The sequence below is a fragment of the Neomonachus schauinslandi genome, chromosome 2 (assembly GCF_002201575.2).
Source record: "Neomonachus schauinslandi chromosome 2, ASM220157v2, whole genome shotgun sequence".
NCBI lineage: Eukaryota > Metazoa > Chordata > Mammalia > Carnivora > Phocidae > Neomonachus > Neomonachus schauinslandi.
This window is the reverse complement of record NC_058404.1, coordinates 156,195,546-156,200,845: the sequence shown is the minus strand read 5'-3', so window position 1 is coordinate 156,200,845 and position 5,300 is coordinate 156,195,546. Positions and strand designations below refer to the sequence as shown.

The 5,300-nt window shown below is 35.7% G+C and overlaps 1 non-coding gene across 1 annotated transcript; it reads right to left on the bottom strand.

Moving 5' to 3' along the window:
* Positions 1 to 255: 255 nt before the first annotated feature.
* On the bottom strand, positions 256 to 362 carry LOC123324151. The gene has a single exon (XR_006539643.1). It is a non-coding gene; the product is annotated as a U6 spliceosomal RNA (small nuclear RNA).
* Positions 363 to 5,300: the final 4,938 nt, after the last annotated feature.

The window sequence follows — 5,300 nt, the reverse complement described above, 5'->3', positions numbered from 1 at the left end:
TGACTGAGGATTTAAGGAATACAAGGCAAAATTACTTTGCATTCAGAATTCTTGTTCCTCAAAGTTTCTTTGTCTACCCTGGGATTTCTCTTTGAATTTTAGGTCATATAGAGCCTAGTTTTATAAAAACTGTTTTCAGTCTTTCTTTTTTTCCTTTTCCTTTTTTTTTTGTCTTTCCTTTCATGAGCATACCAAAATAGTGATCCCCCAATTCTATTTTATTTTATTTTATTTTTTGTTGGTTTGTTTTTTTTAAAAAATATGGAATGCTTCATGAATTTGGGTGTCATCCTTGTGCAGGGGTCATGCTAATCTTCTTTGTATCCTTCCAGTTTCAGTATCTGTGCTGCCCAAGTGGGCACTCAATTTTATTTCTTTTAATGAAAAGTGCTATTGTTTAAATTTTTTGTTTTTCTTTTGCAGCTTGAGCTCCTGCCTCCATGTACTCCCAGAGGCCATGGTCTTCTACCCTAATTGACTCCATAAAAACATTTTCCTTAACAAGAAAATTCTCCCTCACAAGGAACTTCGGGGCTAGCTGTGAATGCAATAATGCACTCACCATTTGTTTCTTGATTCTGACCACTCTAACTCTGAAATCTTTGGGGGAAGTTACTTAACTCAGAGTTAGCTTTCATGAAATAAATATTGAATAACAGCAACCTCAAAATGTTCCTGAGAAAATGAAGTGGAATAAGGAAGATTAAGCCTAATAGAATGAACGAACTTCGTCAACAGTCATTTCCTTCCTGCTGATCTCCTGCAACCTTTCCCCATGCCTTTCTCCCAGCTATTAAAATCAATCTAGAGTGTTTCTTCCTCTTTAAAATAAATGTTACTCAGTACCAACAAAGCTTCCTGTTATTTAAAAATAACTTTTTCCTATCATCTTATTGCCTATTAGCTTCCACCCCAGTCTGTGGATATGCCTGATTTCATATATAATGTAACCTATTCTCTAGGTATAAAAACATGAAAGTAAGGAGACTTTGTTCATTCTATTTCTATCCTGTACTCCTAAATTCTTGAAAAAGAATCATACCTTAAGAGAACAATTTTTTTTTAAAGATTTTATTTATTTATTAGAGAGAGAGAGAGAGACAGCACATGAGAGGGGGGAGGGTCAGAGGGAGAAGCAGACCCCCCGCCGAGCAGGGAGCCCGATGCGGGACTCGATTCAGGGACTCCAGGATCATGACCTGAGCCGAAGGCAGCCGCCCAACCAACTGAGCCACCCAGGCGCCCAAGAGAACAATTTTGTTACTCTGTTAAATTGACCATGTACAGCAATAAAGCTATAGTGTTTGTGAAGACTGTGAGATTTTTTCACAAACAAAAATTATACTTTACAAAGGTATTAGAAGATGTCTTTGAAATAGTTAAAGTTAAAATAAAGCTATCTTATCAGGCACAAGATATTTCTTGGTTTGATTTTGGGTTTTAGAAAAATTTGTACAGATTATTGTAATTAACACAATTATAATTATAATCAAAATAATTACTATGTTTGTTCTCCATAAATTTCAATGAAGTGATGGAATTTTTAAATCTTTATGCTTTGATTATATATTTAGCTTTTTGTGTACTCCCTACATCTATATTATTTTGAACTAGTCAAAGAAATCCACAAGTTAATCAGAAAAAGAAAATATGAAAGATAAATTGTCAATAACATTTCATGTCTATTGTATCTCATGTGTTTGGAATTACAAAAGGTGTGTAGATACCTGTTAAATTATCCTGAAGTATCTGCCAGGGTGAGGACAAGACCCATTCTCATTGTTGTCCCACACCACTGCCATCAGAAGAGGGAGATTGGCGGGACAAGAGATGGGGAAATGATAAAAGAACACACGTGGACAATGTTCCTCACTCCTCTGGAAAAAAAAAAAAAGAAGGAAAAGTAATAGTATGACCTAGAGTTATGAAAAGGATGAAAAGTGGGTGGAAATTTTCTTTAAATATTTAGCATTGTGAATGCCTGTGGTAGAGTTTCTTTACCTTTAAACTTTAAACTAATAAAAAGGACCATACTCCAACTTCAGGCACAATTTTACATCTCCAGTTATGACTTTGGGTCTTACCAATCAGAGAAAGTGCAATGATAGGTAAATATAAAACTGCAGCAGATTTACCTTTTTATTTTTTTTTATTTTTTTTTGCTAATGCTAACACTCACTTACGCCTATGTTTGATTTGGCTTCCACTGGCAACAGGTGATTCTATACTTGCCTCCAAGCTCCAAGGGCATATGTGATTCAGAAATGGCTAATCAAAATGCTTAATTTCCCAGCCTGTATTTAATTCAGAGATGTGACCATGACCTAATTTGTTCCAATGAAATAGACTCTCTCAAGCTACTGGACAAACTTTATTTATTTATATGTTTGTTCCTTTTGTATTACTGAGAGGAGTGATGTTCTCAAAGGAGAGTTACTTGTACAAAAAGGGAGCATGGCTTTGCTTCCAAAAGTAAGGGACTGATGTTATGATTTTGTTTCTCTAGTTTTCTTCAGAGTCCATATCGCATTTCTTTCTGCCGCAAACTCTCAAGGACAATTGAATCTGCAAAGCCTTAAGAGCCAATAGGAAGGGTTACTTGCACTGTAGCATGCAATATATAGAATTTCCTTGCATGGCTCACTCAAAACTGGCAAGTGAATTATGAAGGTATCAGAGATGGGATCTTAGTAAAAGTATGTAGAAGATATACACAGTTTCCTTTAATTTTGAGAGAATATGCAAAAATGTCCCTAGAACACTAACATAAGATTTTATTAATGCAGCAGGTTTTTGCAATTTCAAATAATTTATCTTTAACCCTCTTTACATGTGTGTAACTACCAAGACATTCAGAGTACCTGTCCATTTCTATGTTCTAGTTCTTATTAGCTCAAAGCAGTGTAACAGTGTAACTCTTTGAAATAGTTATATAGTCAAAGTCTATGTGAATAAATTTTGGACAATGCAAGACATATTTCAGATGAAAGCAAACTCCTTTTGAAGTTGATTGTTATCAGAGGAAAAAAAAAGAAGAAAAATCCATTTCCAGAAGAATAGATGCATATCAGGTGCTAAGAACTAGATCATTTTGCTTTGGAATAACTGAACACTAACTGCTAGGGACTGGAATAATTTGCTTAGTAGAAAATACCAATTCTGACACTATTGTTATTTCTGATAATTATTGTTCAATACCTTCAGTCTTGCACTTATGCTACTGGAGAATTAAATGGAAAATGCTGTAGGAATCATTATCACTGCATCTTTCACATTTTTTATGGTAGTTTAATTTTTGAAGTTTCCAAAGAAGCTACATTGTATTTTTGTTTTGAGAAAAAAAAAAAAAAACTTACACAGGATGAAATGCACAGCTCTTATATGCATGCAACTGATGAGTTTTTGTAAATGTATATACCCAAGCAATCATCACTTCAAATAAGATATAAAACTTTTCCATCTCCCAAGCAATTTCCATCATTTCCTTCCACATATATCTTTGAGCAACTCCCTAGCATTCTACTTCATGTCATAGAAAAACTTCTCTTGGGGCACCTGGGTGGCTCATTTGGTTAAGCGTCTGCCTTCAGCTCAGGTCATGATCCCAGAGTCCTGGGATCAAGCTCCGCATGGTATCGGTCTCCCTGCCCTGCGGGGAGACTTCTTCTCTCTCTCCCTCTGCCTGCTTTTCCCTCTGCTTGTGCTCTCTCTCTCTCTGTCAAATAAGTAAATAAAATATTTAAAAAAAAGAAAAAAAGAAAAACTTCTCTAGATCTGGGAAACCAAGGCTATATATTTTTTTAATGCCTGAGTGTTGTGACTCTTACCCTGATTCGCCAAATCTCCCTCATCTTCCCCTCCAATCCCCTATCCCACCTTCACTTAGGAAAACTCTATTCTGCTTTATCATCTGAAATTAGTGTTGCCTATACTTAAAGAGGCAAATAACGTGACTGTGTATAGCTTTCAAGAAATATGTTGTTTTGTAGAACAGATGTGCACCCTTCCAGCCTTTGCTCTGGAACCTGTTGCTGTTTAGATATATGAGCTGGATGCCATTGGAATCTATTGATCAGAATAAGCTTCATAGTTGTCAAGTGATAAATGAAATTTGACCCTAGTTTACCCCAGGGTAAGGCCAAAACGATCGTAAAGAAAGCTGTTGGTAATATTTCTGTCTCTGAATATACTATTTGAAATAAATATGGTAGTTCACTCAGGCTGAGTACAATAAAAACAGAATAGATATTATGTAGGTAATATTTCTAAAGGAAGAGATGATCATCTTGCAGAAACAGTATGTACTTATTCATCACCTTCCTTCTACCAAATTATTCAGACATTCATTTGATGCTGGAACATTAAAACATATATTTCAGTTAATTCAAGATTTGAGGAACAGAACTTTGCAAGGAGGACCCATTTGGAGGAAATCTGAATAGTGTTGAAATAACAATATAAATAAAAATTGATACAAAATGAATATGCATGGAGTGTTATTCAATTCAACATTGAGGTTATTTATTCAACAGATATGTATTGAGTTTCTACTTATACACGTGGTTATTTTTTTAATGCTAATCTCACATGTAGAGACACATAAAAATGTTATTGATACCTTTATTAGGCTACAATAGGCAATGTAGATAGATACTGATTATATGGAATACTTCTTTTATCTCCTGTATGGAGGGCATAACTCACCAAACATTCCACCTATTTTTTACACATTTTTCAGGTCCCATGCAACTAAGTAGGGCCAAATTACCACTCTAGTCAACAGGCTGTGCGCAGGAGTGACTTGTTTTGCTTTTAAGCCAAAGCACGTAAAAGCCAGTGCATAACGCTCCAGTTTTTTCCTCTCTGAATGATGCAACCCATTTCCTATGATACATATGATCCGTGATATATATGATCTATGATATATGACATATACACAGTACATGCCCATTCAACTTCTCTGTATGCTCAGTTGTGCTTGTCTCACTATCTTACACTTGTTATTGAAAACACTTCTCAGAAAAAAATTCCTATATGAAAATAGCTGTCATAGAGTGTGTTTCCTAGGGACCTGCACTAGAACAAGGCATCTCTGTTCACTGCCCACTCCTCCAACTTTATCACACGCCACTCTCCCTGAGTCACAGTACCCAGTGACATCAGTCTTCGAAAGGTTTCAATCTCTGGGGCTTGTCAAATGTTTTCCCGTTTTGTTCTTGTGCTTTTTGCCCTAAACACTTTCTCTTTTCTTCACAGAGCTGAAGCATTTTCAACTTTTGGGATTCATTGTGCTCTACCCA